The sequence below is a fragment of the Felis catus genome, chromosome B2 (assembly GCF_018350175.1).
Source record: "Felis catus isolate Fca126 chromosome B2, F.catus_Fca126_mat1.0, whole genome shotgun sequence".
In the NCBI taxonomy this organism is placed as follows: Eukaryota; Metazoa; Chordata; class Mammalia; order Carnivora; family Felidae; genus Felis; species Felis catus.
This window is the reverse complement of record NC_058372.1, coordinates 70,186,927-70,207,662: the sequence shown is the minus strand read 5'-3', so window position 1 is coordinate 70,207,662 and position 20,736 is coordinate 70,186,927. Positions and strand designations below refer to the sequence as shown.

Genomic DNA, 20,736 nt, shown 5'->3' with positions numbered 1-20,736 from the left:
AAAGTTTTATTCCTCTCCCCCCTGCCCACATTTTAGGTATTTGGTGTCACACTTTAATCCTCTTATTTTGTGAATCCCTGGACTAATTTTTTATAGATATAGTTAGTTTTACTGTGTTTGTACTTCCTACTCTTCTTACTTCTGCTTATGGTCTTTCCTTACCATTCAAAGAATCCTCTTTAATATTTCTTGTAAGGCTGGTTTAGGGGTGATGATTTCCCATAACTTTTGTTTGTATGAGAAACTCTTTATCTCTTCTTCTATCCTGAATGATAGCCTTGCTTGATAGTGTATTCTTGGTTGGAGGCTTTTTTTTTTTTTAAAGCACTTTGACTATATCGTGATATCATGCCACTCCCTTCTGGCCTGCCAAGTTTCTGCCAAAAACTCAGCTGATAGCCGTATGGGTTTTCCTTGTATGTAACTGTTTTCTTTTCTCTTGCTGCTTTATCATTACCTTTTGCCATTAAATTACTATGTGTCTTGGTGTAGACTTCCTTGAGTTGGTATTGTTGGCAGCTTTCTGTGCCTCCTAGATTGGATTTCTAGGATTTCTTCCCCAGATCAGAGAAGTTTTCATCTATTATTTCTTAAAATAAATTTCTGCCTCCTTTTCTCTCTCTTCTCCTTTATGGGTCCCTATCATGCCAATGTTGTTATGATTGATGGTGTTGCTGAATTCCCTATCTATTTTTATTATTTTTTCCTCTCTCCTGTTCAGCTTGATTATTTTCCATTTTCTGTCTTCCAGCTTACTGATCCATTTCTTTTTATTCCTCTACTCTGCTATTTATTCCATCTACTATGTTTTTAATTTCAGTGATTGAGTTCTTCATCTATGATTGGTTCTTTTTTATATTTTCTATTTCTTGAGCATCTCACTGAATTCCTCCATTCTTTTCTAAAGTTCAGTGTGTAACTTTATGATCATTACTTTAAATTCTCTATTAGGCATATTATCTCCATTTTATTTAGGTCCCTTGATGTGATTTTGTCATGTTCTTTTATCTGGTACATATTCCTCTGTCTCCTCATTTTGTCCCTCTGTATCTGTTTCTTTGTTTTAGGAAAGTCAAATAGGTCTCCTGCTCTTGAAAGTGGTGGCCTTATGAAGAAGAGGTCCTGCAGTGCCCTGTGGTATAATGTCTCCTATTCACCAGAAGCTGGCACTTCAGAGGTGCCTCCAATATGTGTTGCACATGCCCTACTCTTGTGGCTGAGCCATGTTTGCCTTCAGCACAGTCATCTGCAATGGCACTCTTTGTTTATTGTGGGCAGGGTTTGTTTCCTGTACTGCTAATGGGCCAGTCTGAGGCCACCTTGGGCTTGAGTTGGGTCAGGCCAAGCGTTTGCCAGAACTGTGGTGGCACTGAACTCAGGGTGCTCTTCCTGAGCTGTCCCCTGAGAGGATTTTGTTGGTGGGCAGGGCCTGCAGTCAGACCATCTCTATTCCCCCATCCCACTGCAAGGTCACAGTAGAACTTGTATGTGTGGTTATCTTCCCCTCTACCCAGGTCTGGAGTCACTTTGGAGTGGTGCTGACCCTTGTTGGAGCTATTTGCACACTGCCAACCTTGTGATGCTGCTTTGGATGGACTCCAGATGAGGGTGGATTGGAGGGTTCTCGTCCATAGGAGAGCATGGGGTCAGGAGAGAGAAGTGGCACCCAACAATTCTTTTGTCTTTGGAGAAGTCTCCTAAAGATCAGTGCCCCTTCTCATGGTCTGAGATTAGTAAATAAATATCCTTCCTTTATACCCCAGGCACCTTTCAAACTGCTGCTTCTATGCTGTATCTCATCAGGGTTGCTGTTATGCTGTCATTTTAAGGGTGGGTACTCAGTTTCTGATTGCCCCCTGGCTCTCCCAGAGCCGAGCTCCTGATTTTTTAATTTCCCACTATTAAACCCCATGTATATAAAGACTCAAAAAATTAGGCTCCTCTGGTGTTCAAACCCAAATGTGGGAGTTTGTCTTCTCTGTGTAGGTCCCCTATGTTTGGAGTACCTAGTATGGGATCTGCTCATCTCCCTTTACCATACTTGCAGTGTTCCTCCTTCCTGCAGACAGTCTTGCAGATCAGTTTGGTTCCCAATTGTGTGCCTGCCCTTTTTACCATTTTTGACATGGCCTTTTCTCCATGTTTATCTGTGGAGAGTCTGTTCTGCCAGTCTTCAGGTCATTTTCTGGGTTATGTACAGTGCTGTGGGTGTTATCTAGGTGTATTTGTGGGATAAGGTGAGCTTAGGGTCCTCCTACTCCACCATCTTTTCCAGAATGCCACCACTATTGGTTTTCTTAATCAGCCATTTAAAGTAAGTGATTTTGTCCTGAGTGTTTGTGTTTCTGACGCCTACCACAGTGTTGAACACCTGTAGTGGTTCAAGTTTACTGATAGACTGAGTGCAGCAAAAATAACACTTGATTTTTCATGGAATAATTAACTAGCAGTGTTACTGGATACAGTTATCTGTTAAACATTTTGAATGTTTGTTTAGAATTCATGAATTTAAACTCAACTTATCTAGAGGATTTATAGGCCTATTCTGCCACTTTATTATTCAACTCTATGGATTTGGGTATAACTTTTCTTTCCTTAGAGTTAATAAGTCAATTTCTGTTCATATTTGCTATACTTTCAGTTATTTTTTCAAATTTGCATCCTAATTTTCTTACAAAGAGGATTTTAGTTGGCTGACTAGTAAACTTTAAAGTGTCAAGCAATGTATTGTGGATCCATTCAATTATAGAATTCTTTTCAACCAAATTGCTCACATCTCATGAATGTAATTTTTCATTGTTGGATTACTCAGTTGGTTTATAGAATAAGTATTGTGTCATTCTACTTGAACTTAACTAATATTTCTTATGTTTCAGATAACATATTAAATATAATTCTTAGAAGTCATAGATGATTCTGTATTGCCTCTGAGTGACTAAGAAATATAAACTTTGCATAAACCAATATTTATTGTGTCTGTATTGTATCTATTTTGTGAAAATTAGAGAGTCATATATTATGAAGATTATGTGAACTGTAGATTAACAAAATTATATACAGGTTTCCCCCCACTATCCAAAAGTTTACTTTATTCCACTCTGCTCTTATGAAAGACCTACATTGGTACCTATTTTTCACTAACTGAAAGAAATCTGAAGAGTATTTTCATGATTATGAAGTAGTAATTACTTTACCTTATACCCTTTTGGCTTATAAGTTTTCATAGGAATGGTCTACTTCTGGATAGTGGAAGAAACTTATACTTAAATAGCATACCTCATTTGCTAAGTATATAGGATAACAGAGTTTACTATTTGTATTTTTTTAAAAAGTAGTATCTTTGTGTCATCTTAATGGCTTTTCCTATTCATCCAAAATTCTTCTTTCAGTTTATCCAGATTTAGCAAGAAGAGATTGGTTGTACTCTGAATATAGACTAAAGGTCTTTAGAGATCACTTAGTCGCTTCATGTTTGGCCATTATATACTCATTGTTTCAGGAAAGGCATACAAGAGCAGAAAGATAAGGGGAAAAAGTACCTTTCAGGCTGTTTCACTAGCCAGTAGAAATGGAAATAATATAAAGAGTAAACATTAGGAAGAAAGCATCATGAATAAGAGCAGAGCAATAATTCTCTTTGTACAGAAGGGGGAAAGCATCAGGAGGCACAAATTTTGGTGGCCCTGAGGGGGATTTTCTGTGCTGTGTGACTTGGGCTAAGTCCCAAAGAAGGCTGAATTGCAGCTTGGATTTGAAGTTGCTGATAGTAATGGATACCTGATCTCCATTTGTATGAGTAGAGCTCCCAGAAGCTATGAGACATCAACAAGGAAAGGCTTGTATCATGAAGCCGCCCAGAATTCCATTGATCCAGTGTGGCCTGGCAACATAGCAATGATTCCACTCTAGCCTTGAAGGGCATAGAAGTGGCCAGCAGCCTGTATACTAGAGATAGTCTCATGAATGTGAACACGTGAGGTCTTACAGCAAGCTAGGAAGACTTGTAAACAGGGACATACATTTTGAAAAGAGTGCGTGTAATTAAAGACAATTTTTGGTCACTTTACATCAAGATTCTGATGTATCTTACTATCTATTAAATGTTTGTGTTTCTCCTATGTTCATGTTCTGAAGCCTATATCCCCATGTGATGGTGTTTGGAAGTGGGGCCTTTGGGAGATGGTTAGGTCTTGATGGCAGGGCCCTCATGAGTAGGATGAGTGCCCTTATAAAAAATACTCAAGAGAGCTCCCACACCCCTTCTATTATGTCAAAAGACAGCCATGTGTAAATCACAAAGCAGGTTTTCACCAGACATAAAATCTTCTGGAGCCTTGACCTTGGACTTTCCTGACTTCAGAACTGTGAGAAATAAATTTCTGTTACTTACATCCACCCACTCCAAGGTATTGTGTCATAGAAGCCCAAATGGACTAAAACATGGCCCCATATCACGTTCTCCCCCAAATCATACACACACACACATACATACACACAACACACACACACACTCCATGACTTGATCTATGTAAGACTTTGGAAGTTTAGGTGCAACCTAGGGGGGATATAATATGAATATGAATATGAATATAATATAAATATAATGAGACTAAATTTCCATGAATCCAGTGAAATAGAAATTAAACTGACTTACAGGAGACAAATATATAAAATCTATTTCTTAAACACATACATCTGAGGACTTTGATTCTTACCCATGGCATTAAATTTTTTTCAATGTGATATAAATGTATTATGTAACTTGCCAATGTTGTGCAACAAAGAAGTCAAAGATCCAGGTAAAAACCTAAATTTCTAACTTTTACTTTAAAGCATTTTCCATGACACATCACAGACACAATTTCTAAAGCTAGTTTTTACTTTTAATACAGCCACCAAACACATCTTGGGGGACTTTATATGTTTCTAGCATTGTGTTCATGAAAATTTTTAATCTCAGTTTACTTATATAACACCACATAGCAAATCTACTGAGCAGCCCATATTAGGGTATGGTCAAATTTAATATTTACTCTTCTAGGTATAATCAAAGAGTAAGGTGAGTACTTAACTTCAATAAAGCTTCTAATTATGTACATTTATTTCACAAGTATAGGTAACTTTTTGGTTTTTTCTTTTCATTTGTAGTTTGTGGTTTGCTTTTTCATTTTTCAGGATTATTTGTTGGTCTGTAGAACATACGTGGCCACCAAAGAATTTAATGGGGGCGTATGTCTTGTTTTATGATCTACCTGGGTTTTTGTTGTGCAGGGAAAATGTAGTTCCAAATAACTGCTGCAGTGGAGAGGTCCCTGCTTCCAAAGATCTATGTCCTGCTATAACCTTTCTACAATGTTTCCAGAAAGTTAAAATGGAACATATTACCATGTGCTGCAGGTCTGGAATAATTATATTGGTTTTAGATTGTTTTGATAACTTGACAAAGGCAGAATGTTAAAAAACATACACTGTTTTCATTTCCATTCAAACACCCTGTCCAGTAAGGTTCTTCCTACATTTAAATTCTTACCTGAAAGGATTGTATTTTGATGTATCTATCAATAGAGAAGAGTAATTCCACAGAGATTATAGCAGCAAAATAAAAGCCCGAAGCTTCTCAGGATAGCTATGGTGAAACTGTGACTAGAATTCCCAAAGGAGTTTAAAAGTGATAACTTGTGCCTACCCATCCGGCATTCAGTCTGTATTCTTTTAAACTCCCAAGGCCCATTTCCTTAGCTCGTACTCTCTTCTAACATATAGTTCTTTTGATATCTGACAAAATCAACAGTACAGTGTTACGGGCTCCCTCCACACTAGCTTCACACAAAGGCAAAATTGATCAAATGCTGTATGCTGTACCTTCTGAAGAAGTGAATTTAGCAGCCGCTTGTCTTCCTGTTGGTGTTATTTTTCGAGTCAAGAGGCAACTTTGATCAGTCAGGAGGCTCCTTCGATGTGCTTAGCTCTGTTGTGAGTGAGCAGGTATAAGGGGAGGATTTAAGAAGTCAGAGGTCTGGGGCGCCTCTGTTGGTTAAGCGTCCAATTTTGGCTCAGGTAATGACCTCGCGGCTTGTGGGTTTGAGCCCCGTGTGGGGCTCTGTGCTGACAGCTTGGATCCTGGAGCCTGCTTTAGATTCTGTGTCTCCCTCTTTCTTTCTCTGTCTCTCTGCTCCTTCCCTGCTCATGCTCTCCCTCTCTCTCAGTCTGTCTGTCTCAAGAATAAATAAACATTAAAAAATGAAGAAGAAGTGAGAGGTCTGATCCTATGTTCCTATGACATTTCCAGTGTCCTTGTAGTAACAATACAATCACACTTACAAGTATTGTCATCTTGGACACTGTTGACCAGCCGTGAGCTCTGAACATTTAAAAAGAATTAAAATCAATCTATATGTTTGTAAATATTAAAAGAAATGTGTCGGAATCTCCTTCCACTTTCTCAAAACATTATCTTTTGGGTTAGTATTATGGTTATATATTATCCAAAGAAATGGATCAGCAGTATCTTGCCTTTCTTTGTCTTACCACTATGTGAGAAGTGATATGAAAATGTGAGCTATTAGTATTTTTGTATTCTTATTGCTAATAACTGTAATTGACTTCATGCTTGAACCCATTTTGTGGCTTCACATTGATTAGAACAAAATCTATCTTTCTTACAGTAGCCTACATGTCTTTTTACATGATCTGGTCTTTGCCTCCTTCTGAAACTGCCCATTGGGCCACTATGCTTCAACTATTCTCCCCTTTTAGGTTCTTTTTTTTAATTTTTTTTCAACGTTTATTTATTTATTTTTGGGGGGGACAGAGAGAGACAGAGCATGAACGGGGGAGGGGCAGAGAGAGAGGGAGACACAGAATCGGAAACAGGCTCCAGGCTCCGAGCCATCAGCCCAGAGCCTGACGCGTCCCCTTTTAGGTTCTTAAACATGCCAAATTGTTTCCATGCTTAGTGCCTTTGTAGCTGCCTGTTCTTCTGCCTGGAAAACTTGACTAGTTATTCCTACATCCTTTCCAAAGATGGATCTGTCTCTTTTTTCAAATCTTAACCTACAGACAGTAGCTGCACCAGTGGTAAGCGTAGCATAACATATAGACGTGTAGAATCACTATATTGTACATCTGAAATGAATGTAGCATTGTGTGTCAACTATACTTCAATAAACACATACCCACATGCACACACACACACACACACACACACACACACACAATCTCAGGCAAAATATCTCATGAGACCAACCTTCACCAGACTATTCAAATTAGGACCCTCATTATTCTCTAATACAGCTAACTCTTTTATAGTGATAATCTAGTATATAATTGTGCTAGCCACTTGATCCCCTGTGTATTTCTAGTATCCTCCTGAACCCAAAATCCTCGGGAAAGCTGGGACTTGATTTTGTGCTGCAGGTGACTCGGTGCCTAACATAGTGTCTAGTACATTGTTGGTTTCTAATATTTGTTGAATGACCAAAAATGAATTAATAAGAAGAGAGAGGAAAAAAAAGAAAAATGATGGAAAAAAAGAAAGAAAAAGAAAGGAAGAAAGAAAGAAAGAAAGAAAGAAAGAAAGAAAGAAAGAAAGAAAAAGGAAGAGGGGAAAAAACAAACCCTGCTTCTTTTTCAAGGTATGGCATAAAAGAGAAATCAGGAAGGAGAGGTTTTCTACTCTCTGAGGCAGGTTGTCCTTTTTATATTGGTATCTCCAGCACTGTGCCTGGCATTTAGGAGAGCTCAAAAAAGATGGGTGGAAAATAGGAATAAGTAAATGAATAAATGAACAAGTATGCTGCTTTTTAGTCTCTGTCTAAAAGAAATACAATCCAAAAAATATCAGCACCTTTCAAGAAGAGGGAGAGGGGCACCTGGGTGGCTCAGTCAGTTGGGCATCCAACTTTGGCTCAGGTCATGATCTCCCAGCTTATGAATTCGAGCCCTGCATCGGACTCTATGCTGACAGCTCGGAGCCTAGAGCCTGCTTCTGATTCTGTGTCTCCCTCTCTCTCTGCCCCTCCCTCATCCATGCTCTGTCTGTATGTCTGTCTCTCTCTCTCAAAAATAAATAAACATTAAAAGAATATTTAAAGAAAGAAGAAGAAGAAACCCTGGAAATGCACAGCATTGTTGGAAGCTTCAGTGCCTATGAAAAACAGGCGAAGCTGTAGTATATGTCTTTGTGACTTTGGGGGCTGTTTCCACCCAAAGTTAGATTTTCATTTTTGATTTAATCTCTGTGTATAAGCCTATCATGATTATGCCAAGATAGAGATATATACATTTAAATTGCACTTTTTGAAAAAAATGTAAAACTTTTGGAACAATTTTTTTAGTCAATTTGAGAGCAATTTCAGCTTTGTATATCTCTAAATAACATTAAAAATGTGGAAAAAATAAAAAAGGATTGGAAAAAAATTACTGAGATTGTATTTGAAATGTTAGCCTTGGTTCTTAACTTGGTCTCTAGATGTTAGCTCAACATGGAAAACTAACTGGCATTTAGACAAAACATCCTGAAGTTCTTTTGGTCCCCAGGGTTGCTGTTTCTTCCAGCTGCATAGTATTACTAGCAGCATATAAATTGGTGTTGGTTTGTGAGAGAATTACTTGAGTTGTTTTGCTTTTTGAATTAGTAAAAGGAACTTTTTAAATATGAGTAAAGTAACTTCTAAGACATACCTTGCAGACAGCCTGGCGTTAGAAATGCTCATAGCACAGATAAACAGCCCTGGTTACTTTGTGGGGGTTCTTACTTGTCCCTTAGCTTAGCGCTCTTCTCTTGCTACTCATAGACTGAGAGAAATCTCATCCTTTGATATCCCAGTGGCTTGAAAATTCCATTCCTCACATTGTTAGTAAGGAGGCAGGAGGGTGCCATGTTCAAGTTCACACCTGTACTAGTAGGGTAGGTGGAGAGCGCAAAAATTATGTCTGCCAGCATCTCTGTCTCCGGGGAGTTTCAACTGTCCCCCGCCCCTCCACAAGATGATTTTAGATTAGTAAATGAATCTCCTTAACAAATAGTCTAGGCACTTTTCAAACTGCTGCTTCTTCATTGATTCTTGGACAAGTGAGGTGCACAAGATTCCTTTGAAAGAGGAATGTCAGTTTTCTATAACATGTTGGATCACTCGGACATCAGCCCCATTAGTTTTTCAAACCACACTTTTTAGGGGTTCACCTGTCTGGTACAGATCCCAGGGGGTGGGATATCCGGTGGGGGGCACCAACTTCTTGCACCGTCTTGGTGAAATCCCTCACTATTGTGTATCAGGGGTAGGTTTTTTTTTTGTTTGTTTTTTGTTTTTGTTTTTGTGATACTGGTGCTGGCTCTCCTATCCCATCTCTATGTGGTTTTTATCCTTTATTGTGGAGAAGCAGTTCATTTAGTTTTCAGATATTTTTCAAAGGGAATTATTCATATGTAGCGGTATATTTGGTGTGTCTGTGGGAGGAGGTGATTTCAGGATTTTCATAGGCTGCCCTCTTGCAGAAGTCCAGAGTGTTAGTATTTTAAGTCCTACAATAAACCACAACAATATTTCCCAATCACCTTATAAACCCTGACAAACTTTTATACTCAGGTCCTCCACAGTCTAGTCCTCCATTGTCAAATCAAGTTATCTTTTTTCTCACATGTCTAAGAAAATACATACTTTCATGTAGGACTATATATTTTAGCAAGAGGAGCCTTACCTAGAAGACCGAGCTCTATATTATTGAAACTTCAGTCCACTATGGTCAGCAAGAATGTATACCAGTGGTAAACCAAAGCAGTGCATTATGAACAGTTCTGTGCAAAGGATGGGGGTGGGAAGGCTTGTATGGGGTAGAGTTGTTGCCAAATCAGGGAAGTTCTTTGTTTCTTTTATAAAGAGAATGGTTCTGGTGTTGCTAGCACTGAGAAAAGTCAGAAAGGACGCGTGGAGACAGCCAGTAAAGTGTCTCCAGAAAAAGACTGCAGAAAGAGATAGAAATTGTGCACAATTGATAAATAACTGTGGATGTTAAAAGAAAGATTCTACATAATAGCAAACTTCATTCAACTGAAAACTTCATTCACCTGCAGTTAGTCACAAATGATTTGGATAAAAGGAGTGACCATTTCAAAAGAAGATAGCTTATGGCAAGAAAAAGGTCAGATGTGGGAAGATCAGTTGAACAGGAGAATCTAGCCCTGTTTGAATAAAGCAGGCTAACAATTGGTGGTCCTCTACCAAATATCACCCAACACTGTGGTTTGTTTAGTTAGCACAGGTTTCAAAAACTTGAATGTAAATGCTTTAGTGTGGCATTAATACTTCCAGCTTATTATGTCACTTTCTATTATCTAATACTCATCCCATTTATATACTTACGATACCTGCATGGCTCCTGTGTGCATTTGAACTCATGACATAGTTTTTTTTATATGTTTCATGAGAGGAAGAGTGAGATGCTTATATCAAAGCATCATTTTAAAAAAGCATCATTGATATGCTTTGTCGTTTGTTCTATGTAATTATGTTTAACTCATCCTATTAATATTGAACAGTGTATATATAGTTCCTATTCCACAGGCATTTTAAATACATGCTTCTGCTATTTTATAAAGTCTCCAGTTAAAAACTCTTCCAGATATTGATTGTTAAATAGATTGATGATAGAGTATACCTTAATGATCATTGCAGTTGAGATGCTTTCAAATAATCCTCAATCACAAATTGCCATCTGAACTATGATTTGTGAAGGCTTCATTATACTGCAAATAATAACACCTGTGGTTCTTCTTTTCTCCATTCCACCCCTCCCCCATTCTTTTTGGAGTCCAGATTTTGCCTTGATTGTGGTAAGTGTGTTTTCTAATTTTCATCAGAACTGAAGTCATTTGTCCCTAACCCTAGTGAACACCCTATCCTTCTGAACAGGGTGAGCATCCTTTCCCCCAAGGAATGATTTATTCAGGGACTTACAAGTTATTCCAATTTTTTGTTCATTAATTATGTCATGAGTCACTGAACATTTCTTTGTGAAATGTTTCCTGGATATATACATACAAAAACATATCCACAAAGATATATACATATATGAATACATAAACCCATATGCATAAATACACATTCGCATGTATATGTGTATGTGTGTTTATGTTTTGCCCTCCATAAACACCTTTCATAGAAAAAGGTAACTGATAAGAGTCTACCTTCCAGGTGATTTATCTACTCAACTCTCACCACAATTATATCAGTTTGGTATTTTAATTTTTTTAAATAATTTTTATAATTGAGGAACTTCAGGTAGTAACAGGTTCAGTATTTTCCCAGGACACTTAAGTAGTGAATAGCAGAGCCAGGAGTAAATGTCTAAGTCTATTACATTTCTATTTCATCATGCTATTTCATGTTGATCTCTGCAACACAGGCCAAGGTAGATCAGATTTTACTTCTCTTTACATTACACTAGAAAAACAGAAAGTACTCCACTTGATTATATTGTGTGTATTTTTTACTATCTCAACAAAGAAATAAAAACTCTTCCAATGTTTTATTTCGTCATTAAGGCAAACAGAAGAGTAGCAACATGTTTTGAATGATTTTTGCTTAGTTTTAATAGGTAATGAAATTATAATCCATATCTGAAAAAGAAGAGAAATGACCTTACATTGAGATGTGCAACAAAAGTAATTTAGAGTAGCAGATCCCTGTCATATCTCTGAGACTTGTCTTGTCAATCATTAGCTGTCAAGAGTGTTCATCCTGTCATTTTGATTAAAAGTAACAAAACTCGTTTGATGGAAATTCTTTCTCTTGAAGAAAAATCATATGAGGTTATCTTCTCTCTCTCTGTAAACAAGTGAAAAATACTTGTCATCATTTATCTTGGCAAAGTGTTGAAATATATTAATTGAAAATAACCAAGGACAGAGGTGGTTTTTTTAACGTTTATGAATTTTGCATGGAGGAGAGAGTCCCCACGGAATTAGTCTGCTGGATATTCTTTTGGAGACTTGATTTCTGAAATCCAAAACAGAAGTAAAATTGGCATTAATTTACATTTGCTTATTTTTCAAATCAAGTATGTTAAAAATTCACAATATTTATGTCCTAGTTCTGTTGATTGATATACATGGAATACATCGATTATGTAAATGTTTGTTGTAAAGTAATTTAATTACATAATGACTTTGTTCCTTATCTTTTATGCCAAGAGAGAAAAGAGAAGAGAAGAGTACACTGTCAGGCATAGGAGCATAATCTTTCCTCTATTTTGCACTGGAAAAGAATAGATTTCCACGATGGTCGCTGTAAGTAACTTCAATCTGTGACTTTGTGTCATGTATAGACAAGGTTATAGGTTTATGTTCCCAGCAATTCACTTTAAAAATTTTCCCATTCCACGGAGTGCCGGGGTGGCTCAGTCGATTAAGCATCTGACTTCAGCTCGGGTCCTGATCTGAGCTTGAGCCCCGTGTTTGTGAGCTTGAGCCCTTATTGGGCTCTGTTCGGATTCTGTGTCTCTCTCTGCTTCTCTCTCTCTCTCAAAAATAAATTAACATTAAATTTTTTTTTTAATTTCCCCATTACAAAACACCAACAGGTTTAAAAAATACAACATACAACTTTTAAATTATAAATTTGTGCCTAAAAGAAAGAAAGAAAACCCTTAATAAAGAAGAAGTGGGCAACTACAAAATAGTTTAAAAATCACAAGCAGAACATTGGGGTGTCTTGAGGACATTTGGCTATACCAGGACCTTAGATCTTTGGGTCTTAAGGTCTTTGAAGTGTACATGAGAAAAAAAAATAACCTTTGGCCCCAGCAGAAGAGGGGAAGGGGACCCGTACTTAATGATGTTTACTTCCAAAATCTACAACTTAGTGAAACTGAAAAAGACACTCGCCAAATAACAAAGGGACAGAACATTGGAACTGGTCTTTGCTGGACTTGGCTCCAAGGAGGAAAGCATAACCTTATGTAATGTAACCAAGACAAAACTTTGCCCCATTTGACCCAGAAAATCTCACTCTAAGAAATACAGTCAGAGTGGCCCTACTTCCATAAAGCTGTTATGCCTGGCAAAAGCTAACTCATATCCCCCTTGGAGAAATCTCTACTCAGCTCAGACCGCTCTTGGTTCTCGTACTTTAAGGTCATACACATATCAGTTTTATACTTCAAATCACTAAAAGATGAGAAAATAGTCCACCATTAGCAAGAGTTTATAGAAACAATAAATAGCATAGCTGGAAAAAGCATGATTTAAATAATTGGGATGTATCAAACTTAAAATATAAAATATTATTAAAACATTTAAACAAATAAAAGGGAATTGGAAATATGGTCAAGGAGGGAGAGACTAACAAAATTTATCTGGAATTTATTTTAGAGAACTAAATATATTGTTCAGAAATAAAAATAATGCAAATTAAAAGCTCAGTGGAATTAGTAAGCAGAAAATTAGATACAAGTTAAGAGAAAGCTAGTGAACTGGATCTTATATATGAAGAAATTCTCTAGAAACAGGGAAGAAATACAAAGTGGATTAATGTAGAAAAAAGGTTAGTAGACAGAGTGGGCAGAATACAAGAGCCAACGCTATGTCTTATTATTTACAGGAGTAGAAATGGAAAAAGCCAGTGGTTAAATATATAAATGCTGAGTATTATCCAGAATTGATAGAAGACACAGAACACCCAGATTCAAGAAACATAATAAAACCTACAGTGAGATAAATATAAAATAATGGACCTATAGAAACATGTTTATGTATATCAAAATCAAAGAGATGTTTCATGCAAGTATTTATTTTAAGAAGAGAAAGAAAAATCAAATCATCTACAAAGGAACAATAAGTGGAATGACATCTGATTTTAACAGTAAAATATGTCACAATAAGAGGAATAATGTGATCAAAGTACTGAGAATAAAAATAACTTAGTCTTAATCCTATACCTAATTGAACTTTTAATAAAGAAAATTTTCAACTTTTAATGGTTGCGGGCTCTGCTTCTGGGCTCCCAGGGAAACTACACTTTTACTTTTGCCAAGGTCAGAATGACTTAACCAAACTTCAAAGCATGGGCTGTATTTCTGCCTGGAGCATACGCTTTACATCTGTTTCATTAGCAAATAACCTAACAGAAACATTTCAAACTAAAGATAAGAGTAAAAACCTCCTAAAGTTCTCATATCTCTGAAGCCTGCAACCTTGTACCTACCAAAAGCATAAGATGAAGTTTGTAATTTTCTGGAATGTCTTATGTCATGATGATTTGTAATTCTTGATGTAACAGAAAACATATATAACCCTCTATTAAGCCTTCCTTCTCTGGAGCTGTCTCTTCTTTGTGAAGATTATGTATCTGGAGCAGCTGTTCTACCTCAAGTTCAAATGAAACTCTTGTCCTTTCTCTTTAAAATTTCAAAAAAGGTTTGTTCATTTTGCACCAACAGTTTCACTTAATAAGAATGAAATAAATATATTTTCATAAAAATGTGAAGAGAGTTTGTTTCTACTAGACTCTTCCTTTGCTGAAGGATATTTCAAGATTGTACTTCAGGGAAAAGACAAATCCAAAAGTTAGCACTGAGAGCAAGGAGTGGTAAACTAAAAAATGGATACACTTGTGGTTATTTCTAACTAAATATTTTTGTATAAAAATAATATTTTTGTATAACCTATGGGATAAAAACTAGAGAACTAAGTTATTTGAATAGTAAGACAAATTTTGAATTAAAGCCCCTGTATTGCCAAGAAGAAAATTGAGATTTTCATTAACTTTGAGCTTTAAGTAAAATATGTACATATTAAATGTCAAGAAATTGCTCAAAGAAAAGAAGTAACATGTAGTATTTCTATTATAGCAGTAAAAAAGAAGAGTGGTAAAAGAATTTTAAAATCCAAAATCAACTAAGCATAAAAAAGGAGCATATATAGAAAGAAAACATTAAAGTCAGCAGGAATATAAACCACTTATAAGCTTAAATGTACCTAATATAGTCTCGAAATATAGAAAGTAAAAATTGACTGAACCATTGTGTTGATAAACCCACCAAAGGTAAAAGGTTTTTAAAAGAAAGTTCTCAGTACCTGATAGATTAATAAGGTAATAATAAATAAAGATATAATAGATTTGTACTTTGTTTTTTTTGCTTTGTCCTCCAATAATAACTTATCGAGAGGTAAATTATTCCTTCTTATTAGGGAGAACTTCCTTCAGTCTCTACCCAAATTGCACTTCCTCAAATTTCTAGTCTTCTTTCCCTATTCCCATCATTCTTTATTCTCTATCCTAGGTTAATTTGTTTTCATAGCTTTTTTATTAAATGACCATATGCCAGTATTTATTTGTATATGCACTTTCCCCTTTCTCCTTATGTCCCACATGCCTATAACACAGCCTGGTACATTTTAGGTATTTAATAAATATTTGTTGAATAAACAGACTTGAGGGCTTGGCAATGTTGTTCCCTTTGTGGATGAGCTCTTCCCTTCCTCTTCCTTTTCCTGGCAAACACCTACTTGTCTTTTTAGCATTTGGTTTTCAGATTCCTAAAAAAATCTTTTCTTGCTTCTCCAGCCTATGTTAGATCCCTGTGTTTTATGCTTCTATAGCACTTTATAATTCCTTTTGTAAATTCACTCAATCAATCATTCAACAATTATTTGAGTGCCTAGTTCTAATCCCTGTTTTAGACCCTAAGGATGCAGTAGTGAACACAACAGACATGATCTCCATTCTTGTGAAGTTTGTATCTAGTGTGGTGGGATTGGAGGGCAGACAAGAAGTAAACAAGTACATAGTACTTCATACAATTAAACTCAGTGTGAGGAAACATGAACCAGGATTAGGGAGATGAGAGAGCCAAGAAAATAGTAGATGGGGCTCCTTTATATGGAGGTCCAGGTAAGTCCTCATGCATTAGATGTTTTAGAGGAGAATCTATAAGTAAATGAGGGGTTGGCCCTGAGCTGAGCACAACTGGGAAAAGCGATCAGGTCAGAGGAAACAGCAAGTGTGAACACCTTGAAGCAATAATGTTCTGAAAGTTTTCTCGGAACAGCAAGGTGCCCAGTGTGGCTGGAGCGGAGAGAACAAGGGAAGGGGTAGTAAGGGAGAAGTCGGAGAGAGACTTTTTTTGGGATTTCTTTTGACGAGTGATGTCATTTTAGTTTATACAGTTGTCACACAGATGGGTAGGGGGAAGGGGCAGATGGTCATAGGAGTACAGGATTCTGAAGGTGTAGCCTCAAGAACAGCCACAAGGTGATGCTGGGCTGCCCAGGCAGCTCTGGGATGTTCTGGTCTGGGAGCTGGGAGTCATAGTGATTCTAGGGGGCTCCCTCCTCACAGGGCAGATGGGGTCGGAAACCCCCTTCCCAGAGGGGTTTCTCTGCAGTCCAAGGATCCCAGACCCCGGGTCCAGGGTGTGTCCTCGGTGGTGCCCATCTGTTCTGGGTGCAGGTCCATGGTCACAGCCCAGGGACTGTGTACAGCCCAGCCAACTCAGCAGAAGGTCACCTCACTCCTTTCTGTGCTGCTGCAGGGTTAGAGCAGGGAGGCCCCAAGCAGTCAGGTCACCATGTGAAAGCTGTATAGCTGGACATTGTAACTGAGGCTGCTGAGGGCGATCTCTGCTACCTCCTGGAAGATCACATGGATGTTTTTTGTGGAGCTGAACTGATCACTCAAGGTAGGCCACTGCTCTTAGCTAAAGATTGAATGAGGCTAAAACTTGCTACTTTAAAGACTTTGGCTTTCACTCTGAGACACTAAAGCCACAGGAGAGATTTTAGTTTCAACAGGCTCTCTTATAGGAGGTAGAGTTAGAGGGGAAATTAGTTAGAAAGTAATTAAAAGAAACCAGATCAGACGATGGTGGGGATCTGGGTAGTAGCAGGAAAGGTAGTGATAAGTGGTCAAATTATGGATACATTTGGAAGACTTAGCCAGCAGGATTAAATGAGAGATTGAATATAGGATGTTAAAGAAACAAAGCAGCCTATGATGAATCAAGGGTCTGGCCTGAGTATGGGAAGACTATAGAGGAGCATAGGGAGAGGGTCTGTGACTAGGGGGAATACAGATTTTGGACATGTTGAGATATGGGACACCCAAATAGAGATTTTGAATTGGAACCTGTATATAGAATTCTGGAACCAAAGGGAAAATCCCAGAATAGAGATACAAATAGGGGAATTATCAATATATAGATGATATTTAAAGCCATCTGCAGGATGAAAACAACAACAACAACAAACAAACGGAAGTTGGATGACTCAGCTCTGGGTAATTCCAGCATTTAAGTTTTGAGAGAATGAGGAAGCACTAGGCAGGGAGGAAAACCAAAAGAGCAGTGATGAGAAGCCACGTAAATGAGTATTTTAAGAAGATGGGAAGGATTAGCTGCGTGGCACGCTAATAGGCGAGGCAAGGTGTCATCTGGGAATTGATCAGATGTGTATTCCCATCTGGGAATACAATTGTGTAGCCCTCTGGAGGTCATTGGGGGTCCTAACATATTTGAAATAGCCGATAAAAGCTTCATTGGAATAGGCTCAACAGGGGATGGAAAACAGATATGGGGACAGTATGAACAAATTTTTTGAGAATTTTTGCTTTCAAAGGCAGCAGAGAAATAATATAATAGCTGGAGGGAGATAGAATAATTCACCTGCTTGATACTCCTGTGTCCGTAAACATGGTAAGACTCACATGCTGTGGTAACAGCTATGTCTATCCTGTTGACTGCTTTTTGCCTCGTACAATGCTTGACCAAAAGTAGATGTGCGATTAAATACTTCTTGGACAAATAAGTATATGCAATTTCTGTTAAAATTAAAATCTAAAATTTGTTATGGTTTGAAAATATTTTCAATAGATGTTGCTTTTTCTTTTATGCCAGAGCAAGAATATGCATTTTGACTTTGGTAAAAAAAAAAAAATGATTACAGATATGATCATGCTACATCTATTCATCAGTTCCTCAGCTAACTTAATTATGCTAAGCACTACATACCATTTTTATTTCAGAAAAACTGCAATATGACAAGTTGATTTGCTGAAAAGTATTAGGTGCAGTTAGCTTTAATTATCTTTAGCAGACTTTTTCAAATCATGGAGAAAAGAAAGTAAATATATTTTTCTTCAGCAAAGTAGACTTTGATTTAAGTTTGGAGAGAACTGGAAAACCATTAAGTCTTTTTTTCTGTATAGATATTTTTATTTTATCTTTTTTATTGAGGTATAATAGATATGAAACATATTGATTTCAGGTGTACAACGTAATGATTTGATATTTGTGCAATTGGGAAATGATCATTATAATAAGTCTAGTTATCATTCATCACCACACATACTTACAGAATTTTTTTTCTTGGGATGAGAAATTTTAAGATCTGCTCTTATAGAACTTAGAACTTTCAAATATGCAATGTAGGATTGTTAACTATTGTTACCATGCTGTATATTATCTCCCCATGACTTATTTATTTTATAACTGGAAATTTGTACCCTTTGACCCATTCACTCACTTCTCCAACCTCCCAATTCCCTGTCTGGCAATGAGCAATCTGTTTTCTGAGTTTGCTTTTTTTTTTTATATATATTTCACATATAAATGAGATTACATGGTATTTGTCTTTCTCTGTCTGGCTTATTTTACTTCACATAATGCCCTCAGGGTCCATTCATGTTGTCTCAAATTTGTGTTTTCCACAAATTGGTGTGTATTTTAACAATTAAAATACAAATTATGTCAAATTTAGAATCTTGAAAATATCTTTAATTTCTATAAAGCAATATGAGAACACCAAAAACCAAATAGAAAAATTGGCAATTTATAGAATAGAAACAAAAACAGGCAAAAATATAAGAAAAGAATTCAATATTACCATAATTAGGGAACTATAAATTGTAGCCACACTGAAATCGCATTTCATGCATTATGTTAGTAATTGGTAAAAATTTAAGTAGAATGATAGTATATAGTGCACAAAGATGGAGAAGCAGTTAGAATTCTTGTATATTCCTTGGTTAGTATAAATTAATTAAGTTGCCTTGGAGAACAATCTGGCTATATCCAGGAAGTTGGTATCATGTGTACCCCACAATTAAACAATATTACTAACAGAAATATGTACAAAGTGCTTATGTTAGCATTTTTTTTGTAATAGCAGCAAATTAGAAACAATCTAAGTGTGAATGTCCATAAACTGGAGAAACAATTTTAGGATACTCATACAGCATCAAAGTATGAATGAACAAGAGCTAAATGTATCAATATTGATAAATCTTTCCATTATAATATGAATAATAATAAATCCATAAGTTATAATTCCATTTACAGAAAATTTTAAAATAGGCAGAACAACACTACATATTGTCAAAGAATATATCCATATTTAATAGATATATAAAGAAATGTATGGAAATTACAGACAGCAAATTGAATAAACACAGACGGGAAAGGAAAAGAAAGTCATCAGGGAGGTATAATCAGGGGGCTTCAACTGAATTGGTAATGTTTTATTACCTAAGTAGTGTGGTGAGTATATGGATGTTTATTTTATTCATCTTTATACCATTTTATATGTCTTAAGTGTTTGCTAATACATGTTTGTATTATAGGAAAATGTGTACAGGAAAGATGAAGAACATGAAAGAAAGGGTAGGGAGGTTGGCAAGAGGGCACAAAAGGGAGGGAGAAGACATTACAGAGCCAGGAAGAGCACCAGCTTCACACTTCTGCACAAATTTTGGTGTCAGTAAGATTTGGGTTTAAATCCCAGCTGAAACGTGTAGTAACAGTATGATCTTGGGCAACTTACTGAACCTCCCTGAGCCTCATATTCTCATCTGTAAAATAGGAGAATTACAATGTGACCTGTAGTGCTGAAATAAGGAAATACAAGTAGAGCATTTAGCAGAATTCCTATTAAAGTGTGCAATAAATCTTAGTAACTATTATTTTTTATCTTTCAAACCACCACTCAAATAATATCTCCTTCTCTCAGCACTACCTTCCATTTGGCAGTTAAAGCACAGTCTATAAAGTATTTTGACAGTGATCTGATCCATATGGCATCTGGGAACATAGGCAGAGAGGTATGCTAAAGATGAAGTGACTTGTCCAAAGTCTCTTTTTTATGAACTAGATCTTGAAATCACTCTCAACGTTCCCAAACCAGTGTTCTTTCCAGTCTGTCATGGCAGTCACCTTTACAGGTGATGATTTCCATGCAGGTAGAATCTATTTCTTATTCTGCTTTGCTTTGTATTCACTATTGTACTTCCATTTGAACTCTTAAGTGTGTACCTCACCAAAATAGAAATGATTGATGAAAATAGCCATAATCATTTTTATCGCAGTGGATTTTGAATTTTCTTCAATTACTCGTACTTATCAAAGATTTTGAACCAAGAGTGAAAACTATAGGGCAAAACCGTGCAACACAATATTTGAGGCAAACAGTTGTGTTGTCAGTAGTGGGTAAGGTAAAGAAATGGGATGCTCAACAAACTTTGAGGTTACAGAGCTATATTTTTATGTCTATTTCTCACATCTGTGGGGTTTACCTGCTCTTTTAAATCAGCAAAAAATATGTGTGAGAATTATTAGAAATGAATCAGAGATATAACAGCAAGAGGTAAAATATTGATTTGGACACTGAGAAGGAAACTGGCCACAGTGTGAATCCAAGAACAAGGCCAATTAGATTTTGAACTCATACAAAAGGCTGCTTTGCCAATG

At 36.7% G+C, this 20,736-nt stretch overlaps 1 long non-coding RNA gene across 1 annotated transcript; it reads left to right on the top strand.

Annotated features, from left to right (window-relative positions):
* The first annotated feature begins 8,051 nt into the window (after positions 1–8,051).
* Positions 8,052–17,944, top strand: LOC109499748. Its single transcript, XR_002157228.2, has 3 exons — positions 8,052–10,831; positions 12,191–12,286; positions 13,599–17,944. It is a non-coding gene; the product is annotated as an uncharacterized LOC109499748 (long non-coding RNA).
* Positions 17,945–20,736: the final 2,792 nt, after the last annotated feature.